The sequence below is a fragment of the Lissotriton helveticus genome, chromosome 5_1 (genome assembly GCF_964261635.1).
Source record: "Lissotriton helveticus chromosome 5_1, aLisHel1.1, whole genome shotgun sequence".
Taxonomy (NCBI): Eukaryota; Metazoa; Chordata; class Amphibia; order Caudata; family Salamandridae; genus Lissotriton; species Lissotriton helveticus.
Window position 1 is genome coordinate 1592043171 of NC_136065.1, and position 13619 is coordinate 1592056789.

General features: G+C 46.0%; 1 protein-coding gene across 1 annotated transcript in view; it reads right to left on the bottom strand.

Moving 5' to 3' along the window:
• Window positions 1-4740, bottom strand: part of EPS8L3 (EPS8 signaling adaptor L3) — a 196698-nt gene extending 191958 nt beyond the window's left edge. Inside the window, exon 1 of the mRNA XM_078644784.1 lies at window positions 4517-4740. The gene's annotated coding sequence lies outside the window, so the exon portion shown is untranslated. The remainder of the gene's footprint in view (window positions 1-4516) is intronic.
• Between the last annotated feature and the right edge of the window lie 8879 nt (window positions 4741-13619).

The following is a 13619-nucleotide window of genomic DNA, read 5'->3' on the forward strand; positions in this document are numbered from 1 at the left end:
TATCTTTGCATTGAAGTCACCCCCAATCAAAATCCCTGTCCCAACATCTGATTGTAGGCTAAATTCCAAATTATGTAAGGTCTTTGAAAGAGCCTCGAAGTTTTTGTTTGGTACACAATTAAAATCATTATTATAAAAATTGATTAAATAGATCCTGGTCTTTGATTTATATTCCAAAATTTGAATGTTCAGATTCCCTCTTGACAAGTCTCTGATTGTGCCACCAGCCAGTGTCTTAATCCCTATAAACAAACCGCCCACTGCTCGGCCAAGGCTGGGTTTGGGCGCTGTTACACTAAAACAATGATATCCCTCAATGTAAAGGTTTTCAACAGCCCAGGTCTCCTGAAACATAACAATGTCCATGTCATCAATTGTCTTAACCCATCGAGGGTCTGAGAGCCTTGTTTCTAACCCAGCTACATTCCAGATAAGGATTTTCAGACCACACTGGCCGAGATGTCTAGTAGGCTTGGTCCCAGGATTCCTCGGTATGTTCACATCCAGATCAGGCAATGGTATTCCCGGGTCAGCATTGCCTGGTAATGCTAATAAACGTTCCTCGTTGCTGTTGCCAACTACTGTGTGACCACTATTGACTTCCATAACACCAAGTAATTTTCCCTGGGTTGTAGTTTCTTCCTCTGTTAGTTGGCACCCCTTGTAATCATTGCTTGTGGCTGTACTTCCAATGTTGTCACCTGCCCCAGTATCCAGTCAATCCAGGTCATCTAAGTTTGAGAAGGCCTGTTCAAACCGATTATAGGTTGGGATGTTAAATAGTGGCCTTACTTCATTTTGGTACATAAACTGGTTGCGGATAATTGTAGGGTAAAGTCTTTCCCTGTGGTCATACTGGGGCATTATGGGAGAGTGGGTATGGTGCAGCTGACGTGCTAACATTGGGGCCTGATGGCGCAGTACAGGGCCCTTCAGGGAATTAACGTCCTGGTTGTGGCGGAAAGGTGGGGACCTATTCCCAGCACCAAAATTCAAGTCCCGGGAGGGCACAACACAGTTATTTGCCATATTTGGCTTAGGAGGAATCAAATGTCTATAAAAATAACCCAATGGGAGCAGAGTGGTATTGAATTCCCATGGTGAAGGTAGTGGTGCATTGGCCAAGGTTTTTTCCGCCCATTGAGGGTTTTTAAAATTTACAATGATACAGTCCCCCTCAAACTTTTTCCTCAATGGGCCTACCCATCCCACTCTCTGGGTGTGAATGATCTCCCTTGCCCCTTCCATTGGGAAATTGCAATTTGCAATTAACCAGTGTAGGGTCTTATTTTTAAGGGATGTGGGAGTTTCTTCCTGATCCTTCCTAAGTTTAGAAACATTAACTAGGACCAGCATTTAGGCCCCGCATTCGGGCGGCAGACTAATGCGTGGAGGGATCTGCCTCGCATTAGTTGCCATATTTTGGGCGGGATGAACCCTTGGGGGATTTTGGGTGGAATTGTTAATTTGACTAGTTTGGATTTCCTTACTCTGGGCGATGTTTGGCCCCTTCCCTGGCTGTGTGGCTACCTTAGTCTTATGGGAATTGGCAGTGGGATTAACAGTAGTGATGGTATTTGCTGCTGGTTGTTTGGCAGCAGTTCCCTTACATGGAGCTTGTGGTGTTTTAGGCTTTGCAACCGTAATGGGGGCTGTGTTATTCTTAGGTTTAGGTCCCATACCGTTTGGCGCACCATCACTAGGAGTGTTTTTAGTGGGTGCGCTTAGCTCAGCTAGTTGTTTTTCAATCCGTATGAGTCTAGATTCAATTGGGGACAGGTAGATGCTAAAAAGTTCACCCATTCTTTCCAACAGATGGTCATTTACAGCATCTACATCAGATTTGTCCCCTGTGCCCTGCGGCGCCCCATGGGACACTTAGTTTTCTATTTCTATTGCTGCATTCGTTCCATCTACATTTGTGTGTAAGTTAGCGACTTTCCTGGCCTTTCGCTTTGGCCCGCTATACTTTCTAGCTTTAGACCTGCTGAGCTGTGTTGTATGTTTAGTCTGTTTTCGTACTGCACCTTCCCGATTGCCCCTTAATTGCCTTGTGCTATCTACAGCTACTTCGACTAGTGTGGGATCAATAGGCAGGTCCGGGGTCCTTTCCAAGTCCGTAGTAGAATCTAGGTCAGAATCTATTAGGGGGTTTGATGCAGATAGATTGACTTCATTTGGTATACTATGAATATCAGCACGAACAGCAGTTGTGGGACCAGTGTTGATATTTCTGGCCTGGACTGGTGTTCTTGCTGATGCGATGAGGCCAAGAGATGATCGTCTGGCTAAGGCTAAATCTTGCGAAACCCTACGCTCCAGGAGTGTGATGCCCTGATTTATGGCGTCGTTGGCCCTTGTTATGAAATTATCTATTGGGCCTGTCACTGGAGCCCCCCCCAGCTGCTGTTTTGCTCCTTGTGCCCCTAGTAGTCATAATGGTAGTTTTGGATGCGTTTGTATTTATCACAGGTAGGATGTGAATCAATTCCAAAACAGAAGATGTTATGCTAGACTTGGGCTCTCACACTCTCTTTGGTGGAAAACAATAATGGTAAGTGAATCCCCTATAAGGTGGCTATTGTACGGAGGTAGATGAATCTGGACAGACCTGGCGCCGCGCTAATCGCGATGCAGGGTGCAGATGCAAATACAATGTAAGCAGTGGTTATAGTCACTCGGGTGGCAAAGGAAGCAAAAGCAATATACCATACAGTGGAGTCTATGAAATCAACAAGTGCAGGGTGGTATGTATGGAACTGCGTAAACCCCAGGAATAGTGGGTTGAAGATGTGATAGTCTGAGAGTCAATCCAGATCAAGCAGGAAATGTAAAGGACACATACCTCAAGAGGCATACAAAGTCGATATTAGGGGGGTGCACCCGGCCCGGCCTCCTCGACCTCTGAGGGCCTCAGAGTTTAGCCCGGCGACCTCCCGCGCCCGTCCCGCGACGCGGAGGGAGTGTCCTGTAGAAATAGCGCCTCCGGGCGCGCTGTGGCTGGAAGCAGGAAGTGGCCGCAAGGCTCCCTGGGAGCTGTAGTCTCTAGCCGCGAGGTGGAGTGCGGTGGCAGCGAGACAACAGCGTTTGGGCCCCAGGAGCGAGCGAGCGAGCGTCTGCCCAGCAGCAGGTAGGGTTTCCTCTCCCTGGTCCCTCTGGTTTAGCCCCCACTCTTTTTCTGAGGCGTGAAGGTGTTCAGGATGAGGCTGACAGTGTGACAATATGTAGAATCCACATTTCGTAGGGGTGACCAACTTCATAAGAGTAACAATAACTAGGTTCTGTGTTTCTTCAAGCAAGGGGGGAAGTTCTTGGTGAGTATTGAGGGCTAGCATAAGGGCCTCAGTTTCTCGTTTGCGTAAGAGTATTGTGATTCCAAGTTTCCTGGGAGAAAGAGAGCAGTATTGTGGGTAGGAGTCTGTCACTCAGTTCCAGGAAGTATTGAGATTCCACATTTCCTGGGAATGAGCATTGAGGAACAGAGGGCAGAGCTTGGCCCACAGTTCTCAGGAATATCAGTCCTGAGGGTTAGAGCCTGGCCCTCAGTTCCGTCGGGGTGTTAGTATTGAGGGTGAGAGTCTGGGCCTCAGTCGCTCGGTGTTAGTACCAGTGCTTAATATATATAAAAAAATAAGTGCCCGGGCCCTTGTCAGGAGAATGCTGCAGCTCACATCACCCACAGCACCGGTCAATGACGGAACCTACACAACTGCTAACCATCACACTGCTTCAACTGAGGCAATTCAGACTGTTAGAGGCCCCAAACCTCTTAGAATGCTATCGGCGTAATGTATTAGTTATTTTCAGTTATCAACAACTGTTGCCCTACTCATCTCCAAATTACACAAACACCTAGCAGTCCTCGCAAGTGCCGGTCTTGACAATTAAGTGCTGGTGCCGAGCACCGGAAACCACCGGCTCAAATTAAACACTGGTTAGTACTCAGGGTTGAGTCTTACCCTCAGCAGCCGGCAGTCTTCCTGTTGAGGGTAGAGCATGGCCCAAGGTTCTCTGGGAGGGTCAGGGTCAGAGTCCGGTCCTCAGTTGCTCAGTGTTATTATTGAGGGTTAGAGTCTGGCCCTCAGTTACTCTTTGTTAGTATTGAGGGTAGAGCCTGTCCCTCAGTTCCTAGATGTTGCTACAGACGTGAGAGTCTGATTGGCACTGACTTCCCCCGGTGTTATATAAATGGTAGAATCCGCCTGCCCTTAGTTACCCGAACCCGAGTCGTTACTACTGATGGTAGAGTCGGCCCGGCCTCAGTTCCCTTTGGTGTTTATACTGAGGCAGAGCCTGGGGTAGCCATTGATGCAGCAGGTGCGGCTGCACCGGAGCACAGAGCGGCACAATGAACCTTGGCCAGTGCTGTACTTTACCGTCCCAGCAGCAGCCAATGGGCCATTGCTCTTGCCTGCGCCTGGGCCCAGGGCCAGTGGGTAGAGCCCGTCGGGCCCTCTGCTCTCGGGGCTTTGGGTCAGTCAGCCCTGAGGGTCTAGGGTCGGGGTTGTTTGCTCACCTCTGTCAGCCTCCGGATGGTCTCAATGTGGTCCTGCTCGCGGGAGGATCCGTCTCCTCGAAGCACAGCCCATGGGATGTGAACAGGGAAGCCAAGCATGGAGGAGCCAAAGTCCACCAATGACGAAGGCTTCTCCCTCCTCGCGCCGCTCTCACCTGGCAGCCGCGGGGGCCGCCCCCTCCCAGGCCTGGAGGGAGCCCGGAGGCATTTCATCCCCGTGTTCCGGGTGCTTTGGTCCTCGGCCCGGCATTTATGGCCCTTGGCTGTTATCTGCTGTCATTAGCGCTCGCCAGTCACGCCCTGCACCCTTTGGTCGCCATCTCTACGTCCCTGGATCTACGTCATTGAGCGGTGTTGAATGACGTAAAACCAGGGACGTAGAGATGGTGAGTATTTAATTCCATTTATACATATATACGACTTAGACTGACACTCTAGCAAAACCCTGCAGCCGTCGATCCTAGAGAGGAAGCTTCTAGGGGCTTTTGATCAAGTGGATGTACTTTTGCAGTTTTAAGGAGCGTGAAGTTAGCCGAAGTGTGTTTTACATGAGCACCAGATTACATCACATCTGCTTTTTTAGGATCTGGACGATTAAGCGATTTGCCTAGAATCACAGGATGTTGAGCTAGGTCAGGATTCGATTCTGATTCTCTAGTCTAGGTCCAAAGTCTGCAGCTCTGGCTGTTTAGCCACATTCCCTACTCAAGTGAGAACTGACCCTTAAGACCCTTAACACTAGGGACTGGATACAGTAAGGGGGTACTCTCCCTGTTTGCGCTACGATGACCTTTGACTAGGTGCATTGGGTGCAAACAAGGGACTTAAGTAAGATGAAAAGAGTGGAAGGGGATTTTCAAAACAGGCATGGGTTAAGAAGCTTAACTAAGAATTATTTTCAAGAGATGCCGGTTATGTAATTAAGGGCGTGGTTTTGTGGTAAATAAATAATTAATTACCGGTACTATTTTTGAATATATTAATAATAACAGATAGTTCAATAAATAAGAGGCAGGATCCGAGGAATCTGAGTCTAACAGGCTTTAATCAGGCATAAGGGAAGGGACAGGATCGGAACAGCCTGAAATAGAATGACATAGAAGGCAGCTGCAACGTCTCATTAACAGTACAAGGTATATATAGTAAAACATCACAATTACATTACATACAGTAGGCGTAACAAGTGACAAGCGTAAGATAAGAACACATGGGCGTGAAAAGAAGGCGTGCACATAGACATGTGATGTAGACGTCACAGAAGTGTCATGAAATGGGTGGATACATGGAGGGGGCTACCTGAGCAGCTGGAACCTTTAACCTAGTGGTGCGCGTAAACGGACAATGACGTGTTACCGGGGAGAACTGGGGGCTCTGACTTCTGCACTAGAAGAGGAGACTAAAGTCTGAGATGTCAGGACGACATGTACCTATAGCATATCTGGTATCTGGTGTTTGGAGTACATGTTGATAGAATCTAAAAGTTATCAGGGTAAAGGCTACTTGACACTAAGACTGGTGCATGCATATATTCTTCATGTATTGCGTGTGCTATGAATCTTCTATGGATATTAATACAGTAATTCACTTGCATGGAGACAGGAAGACTAGACTATAGCTGAAGCTGTTTATGCGGTTCGTTAGCTTAGGAATGTGAAGACGAAGAGCTGAACTGATAACTGGAGGCATAACATATTCTTGGCAGACAGGCAGGCAGAGCCAGGCCGGGCACCGCACTGCGCGGCAGGAAGTAAGTGAAGGGTCAGGGATGCAGGTGGGGGCTGTATCGCTCCTCAGAGTGGGTTCAGGAGACTGGAGCTTGAATCTAGCGTCCGGGCCCTCATGAGGCCTAGAAACGGGGACATTTTGCTGAATTAACGTGCACAATGTAAAACGTGGGCAACATAGGCCTAATACTCGTTGCTTTCACGAGGACTGGAAACTGGCTTACTAACGTTGGACACAACTTATAATTGCGTCTTTAATCGATCATAGGGGGATATAGGGGGATATATGCATATTGATCATGCACATATAACATAGGATGGGGAACACGTAGGCACACATGACAAGGCAAAATTCAATTTTCCTCATTCCCTCCTTGTGCCCTACGTTTCCATCAGGAAACATCAATATTCATGATACCATCTATCATTTCATATAGCATCATTTGCTCGTCTCGAATCTTCTTGGAACGGGACTTTGGACTAGGAATACAGGATGTAGCACACAAGCCGCAAATCGCAGGGCCACATTGTAAACAGAGACAGCAACTGAATATGATCATTACTGCTATACCTAGGAATGACAATACTTTCCATCCCCAGGCAGATAATATACTCCATAGCCAACCGGACCATGTCCAGGTGCCTGGATTCTGGTGTAACTGATGGGCAATTTTATGAAGTCTGGTTATAGCTGAATAAACAGACGGTGCGTTATTAGGAATGAAAATGCAGCAACTAGATCCGATGACTCTACAAGCTCCTCCCCTATCGGCCAGTATGACGTCAAGGACGAGACGATTTTGGAGCACGACAAATCTCATAGCAGATTGCTCTTCGGTTAAGTTACCTAGAGCGGAAGTAGTCTCATTCACTACTGCTTCAAGGGTTCTGGTTAGCCTACGTATTAACTTACTATTCTGGACAGGACCTATGAAGAAGAAGAAACCTTTATTGAAGTCTTGGTATTGTTCTAAGGTAGTTTCAGTCTGATCGACAATTGGGGACTCGATCTCCCTTCTATGTCTAACGTGTACTAGATGTGTGTTTCTGTGATAATCAGATGGGGCTAGGAAAACGGGTGGCAGTAGGAAGGCAATGTAACATGTTCCATCCCAATCTAGGGGCAGACGTACATATGCGGTCTGACCACACACAAAATACGAATGACGTGAGGCTTTGAAAATAGATTTCCCACTGTCACTATACTCGACCATAGTAGTACAATCACTATGTCCTAGATGTACAGAACCATTCTTTCTGACACATAATTCGCCTTTCACTGGTAGAACTGTAATAGCAGGCAAATCATGGGTAGTCTCGGACTGAACATTCAAAACCATGAAATTTGAAGAATAATTACCTAGATCATATACTTCATTTTCTAGATCTAACCCTGTTCTATGGGAAAGACCTTCCTTGTCTGGGAAACATGTTCTATTCAGAAGGGACATATCATTTGAGGATGACGTTAACGTGGACCATGCTCCACACAAACCATTGTGTGAAAACGGATAAGGAAAGAGTGGCAGAACTCCCTTCGGTGTCTGGAAAGGGGGGAGTCGACCACACACCCAACAATTAGTGGCATTGCTGGTCTGGTGTGAATAGTGTAACATACGGATAAAGGTATTATTACGCATGGCAAGACGATAGGATAACTCGTGAGGAGGCAGGTCACTAAAAGTGTGCTCTACTGTAACATTAGAAAACATATGTACATGTGAATCAATAGGAAAACATAAATGTAAGGCATAACTTATGCAGGTAACCATAAGACTCAGAAATGTCATGAATAATAGAGTAATAATACATCGACTTCGGAGATTCTTTTGATAACGGATTCTCTTAGAGTTTCGACTAACTCTCTCACTGTGTGGGTCTATCTCATACATGTCAGGAACCTGTCTAACCGTTTCACCAGAGAGGGACTTAGACAATTAAACTGGCTGACTTACTAGACCTCAGTTTTTCTTTATACTCCTGCTGCGGAGATTTCTCTAACAGGGGAAGTTTAGATTCAGTGTCTGGGCAGTCCTTGAGAACGGGGCAGTCTTTGAAAAAAGTTTTTGGTCTGAGTCCATGGAATCGCTTTACATGACTGCAGTGCAACCACCCCTTCCGGCCTTCGACCTTGATGGCCGTCCTTGTTGTTAGCAGGACAAGTCTTGGCTCCTTCCAACGGGGCTCCAGCGGCATTGAACGATCAAAGTTCCTTATGAGGACGAAGTCGCCTGGAACGACCTCGTGCGGTTTCACTTCGGTGTTGTCTGGAAAAGCGGCGGCAACCTGTGAACGACAAGAGAGTAGTGCAGACATCAAGGAAGCCAGGTAATCTGTCAGCATACTACTGTCAACATCTGTAATTGTACGTGGTCTAGGTGTACCCCACATGTTTGGGGGACGACCGAAAATGACTTCAAAGGGGGACAGACCTGAACGGGAGTGAGCGACCATTCTCATATAAAAAAGGGCGACTGGCAGTGCTACCAACCAATCTACGCCTTTTTCCGCGCATACTTTGGCAATGCGGATTTTCAGAGTCTGATTATGTCTCTCTACAAGACCGGCTGCTTCGGGATGTCGTACACAGTGGAACTTCCACTGGTACCCTAACAGAAGGGATACTTGTTTCATGAGTTCGGATGAGAATGGCTGGCCGTTATCTGAATACACGACCCTCGGTAAACCGTAACGGGGGAAGTACTCACGAACCAACTGCCTGGCAGTGGTCGCGGCAGTGTAATCTGGGACTGGATATGCTTCTGTCCATCTGGACAAAGCGCATACAACTACGAGGACATACTTGAAACCTCGACATCGCTCCATCTGAATATAATCCATCTGGAGGACTTCAAAAGGGTGGTCAGGAGGATGGAATCCACCTTGTTCCACCGGGACACCTTTACCTGGATTGAACTGACAACAGATCATGCAGGTACGCACTTTCTGCTTAGCTGCTGCTCGTAAATGCTTGTTAAACCAGAGGTTCTGAATACTGTCTAACATGGCTTTTTCTCCTAAGTGTGCTGGACTATGTGCGGTGTTAATAATGACTTGAACCATAGAGTCGGGGAGAAACCATGTGGCTTTTCCCTTCGTCAACCATCCTTGATCTGTCTGGACCCCTCCTTGTTCAGACCATTTCTTCATTTCATCGGGAGTAGCATGTGACTGTATGTCTAGTACGTCTTGTGTAGGGTCCTTAACTGTCATACAAGTAGTCTGGTCTGGAACGTCTGTCTGTGTCGGGTTAACTGGAATGTCTGGAGTCTGAGCTGTAAGCTTGGCTGTTCGATCTGCTAGATCGTTACCCTGGGAAATGATGTCAGTGATTTTCGTATGTGCCTTGCACTTCATGATAGCGATAGCTGTCGGTAAATGTATTGCATCTAACAGAGCTTGAATGAGGTGACCATGCTGAATCTTGGTTCCATGAGAAGTCATGAAACCTCTCTCTTGCCAGAGTACTCCAAAGTCGTGTACGACTCCGAATGCATAACGTGAATCTGTGTATATGTTTACTTTCAGGTTCTTGGCTCGTATGCAGGCTTGGGTCAGAGCGACGAGCTCTGCTGCTTGAGCAGACAGGGTGTCAATACGATGTGTTTCTATAACTTCAGTGTCAGTGGTCACTGCATACGCGGCTACTAGTTCTCCTGTATTTGTTCTCATACATGAACCATCCACATAAAGTGTCAGGTCTGGATCAGGTAATGCAATGTCTGTCAAGTCTTGTCTTGGCTTTGTCATGGTGTTAACAACTTCCACACAGTCATGTGTGGCAGGGTTTGAAGTAACTGAATTTAGAATGTTGCAGCGTCTGATTTCTATGTGTGGCTGAAACAGTGTCAGTTCATATCCTGTCAAACGTGCTATGGTCAAGTGCTGAGTCTGTGTTCGGTTTAAAAGAACTTCCACGGAGTGTAGAACTTGTACTGTCAGGGAGTGTCCTAACACTATGGAATCATTCTGTCTGATAGCTAGTGCTGTGGCTGCAACTGACTTGAGGCACGCAGGCAAAGCCTGGGCCACCGGATCTAATGTGCTAGAAAAATAAGCACAGGGTTTGTATTGTCCTGCTTGATCTTGTGTGAGAACAGATAATGCGGTACCATCACGTTCAGTGACAAAAAGTGTAAAAGGCTTACTGTAGTTCGGTGTTGCTAGAACAGGTGCTTGGCATAAAGCTTTCTTTAATTCATTGAAAACAAGTGTATGTTCCTGGGTCCAAGGGAGGACAGTAGATGTGGCTGCCTCCTGTGTCGTTAACTGTATCAGTGGTTTGGCTAGATATGCGTACTGAGGAATCCATTGTCTGCAGTAAGAAGTGAGGCCGATAAAAGCTCGTACCTCCTTCTGAGTCTTGGGCTGTGGAAGATGTGCTATTAACTGGATACGGTCTGGTGTCAACTGCCTACCCCTCTTGGACAGTAAGTGTCCAAGGTAGACCACTTGCTGGACACAGAATTGCAGTTCCGAAGGGGACACCTTGTGCCCCATCTCGGCCAGGAAATACAAGACTATAAGTGACGCACGTTCGCAGTCACGTTCAGAACGGGCTGTGATCAGTAGATCATCGACATAGTGGAGCAGGGCAGTGTCAGTTGGCATGTGTATATTGTCTAGTTGTCTCTTAAGTGCTTGACTGTAAATACTAGGACTTTCTGTGAAACCTTGAGGAGCTCGTGTGAATTTATAGCTTCTTCCATTTAAACAGAATCCGAAAAGAAACTGGCTGTCTGGATGAATGGGGACACTAAAGAATGCGTTCTTGAGATCAATAACAGTAAAGAACGTAGCTTCGGAATCAATGGCTGTCAATAGGGAAGAAATATCTGGGACCACTGGGTACTGGGGTATGATACATTTATTAAGTTCTCGAAGGTCAATCACTAATCGATAAACTGGAGGTGCATTTGGATCAGTACGTTTTAAAATCGGAATGATAGGAGAATTACATACATTGGAGTCAGTTTCTACAACCACTCCTTGAGCAATGAGCTCGTCAATAATTTTGGATAAGGCTGCTACAGCCTCAGGTGGCAATTTGTACTGTCGGATTCGTGGTAATACAACACCTTGTTTCAGAGTGACACGATGGGGTGTAATATGCATGCAACCTACATCAGTTGGACCTTGCGCCCATAAATGCTGTGGTACATTCAATAATCGTGGATCAAAATCACGTAATACATAATGACCTTTAAAATCTCTTAAAAACAGTCGTACCCCTTCTGGGGAACAACAAATTACTGCTCCTAATTCCTTCAGGGTTTTAATACCTAATACATTTTCTGGACAAGATTTCGTAAGTAACAAGTCAGTAGTTCGGGACAATGGACCAACTTCTAGGGAAACTGGTTTCGATATTTCATTAACAATAGGCTTTCCTGAAAATCCAAGGGAAACATTTCTTGAGCCTGAGAGTGGAGCCCCCGGAACCTCGTCATGACTGATGGTAGTCCTACTTGCCCCTGTATCAATCAGAAACTTTCTGTCTTTCCCTAATACTTGACTGTGTACATAGGGACCCTCTTGATCTACAGGAATCTCGATGAGAGGCAAGCCAACCTCCCTCTCTAGGCTGTTTCATGAATACTGCTGATAATCTGGATACTCTGACTGTGCATACTGGTACATCTGTTGTGTAACGTGTTGTGTGGCAGCTATAGGCTGCGGTACTGTAACTGTCTGTTGCGCGTTCTGCGGTGCTTGCGTATTCTGCGGAACTTGTTCTTGTCTAGGAGGACGTGGTCTCTCTTTCGTCTTACCAGTAGCTATGTTATGTTTCAGAACTGCACATTCGTTTATATAATGACCTGGCTGTTTACAATAATTGCAGGTCCCTTTAACGGGAGCTGCAGGATGACTAGTTTGACTCGGACCCCTCTTCTGACTGTCTTGGGGAACAGACTGTGCAACTAGCACCTTCATTTTCGTGTCTTTCATACGTCTCCTTTCATGTTCCTGCTCCTCCCTGATTCTGTTCTGGTGATACTGGAGCATCTGAAGCATTTGTGACGGAGTATTAGCTTGCAAAGTACTCTTGACTTTCAGTACTCGATTTTTAACTTGTGGACTTGAATTCTCAACTAGTTTGGTAACAAAAAGATGTGGATATGATTCACTACTTGTTTTCAGACCACTATTTATAATGAAACATTTTTCAAATCTAGAATAAAAATCACTAGTGTCTTCATCTTGTTTCTGTTTACAGGCTGAGATAGCATCCCAGTCTTCCTTTTTCGTGGCTAGTAATCTTGGCAAGACTTGTATTAACAATTCGGGCAAAGCTTTAGCTTTTTCCCCAAGACCAGTACCTGGAACTCGTGTGTTATCTTCAGTCTCCAATGCGGTCCAATCTATCTTTTTCTCTCCCACCTCCCATTCTTTTTCTTTAAGTTTTTCATATATGCCCACAGGCAACAGGACCTTTAACATTTTAATGATATCAGGATACGTGTATTCTCCCATACGGAGCATGTCCTTTAATTCACGGTGGAACCCTGCTGGATCTTTATCGTGACAGGGTATTAACTTTTTCATTTCCAGAAGTTCTATTTTCGTGATAGGGGTGTAAACAAATACTCGTTCTAGATCACCCCCCGCTCCTTTAACTGGATGTACTTCTCGTAACGGATTCTGTCTGTCTATGTAGAATGATTTTCTTACTGGGGGTGGAACAGGAACAAAGTGTGGATTCAGGAACGTTCTGTATTTGTGGCGCTGTTCTAAAATGACACTAATTAAATCGGTACCTAGACCTTTCCATCTGTTGAGGAGTAACTCGTTCAGGACATCATACAAAGGACCTGGATCAGAATGCTGGTCCTCATACAGTGTGATGAGGTACTGGATCATGTACATACCCACCAGTCGCTGCTCGGCTGGGGGCAGTTTCAGAAACGTTTGGGCCACTATTTCATCTGAAAACGTGGTAGAATCACTAGTCCATCGGACTGCTGATCGGGCTAGTTCTTGTTCATGCATGGTACTAAGCTCGCTATAACCTATTCGTGATTTCAGAATTTTATCTGTAGCCTGGAATACTTGTTCAAGAGAACACTGTTCTGGTACTGGAGGAGGAAAAACTGTCTTGTAATCTAGACGTGAATGTCGGTCGGAAAATCTAGTTCTACCTACATACGCTATTCTGTCGGGATTCTCGCTGTCTACCTCTTCACTGGAAGAGTCATTCTCTTTCTCGGTTGCTCTCATTGCTTTCTCTTTCTCGTGTATCTGTAGAATTTCCTTACGAATTTTCCTGTACATACTTTCTATACTACCTTGTGTCTTGTGTTTTCCCTCGGCTATATTGTCACTCCATCTCGTCAGAGCTTTCATCTCGTTTTTGTCTTTATCAGGATAATCCTGTTCTC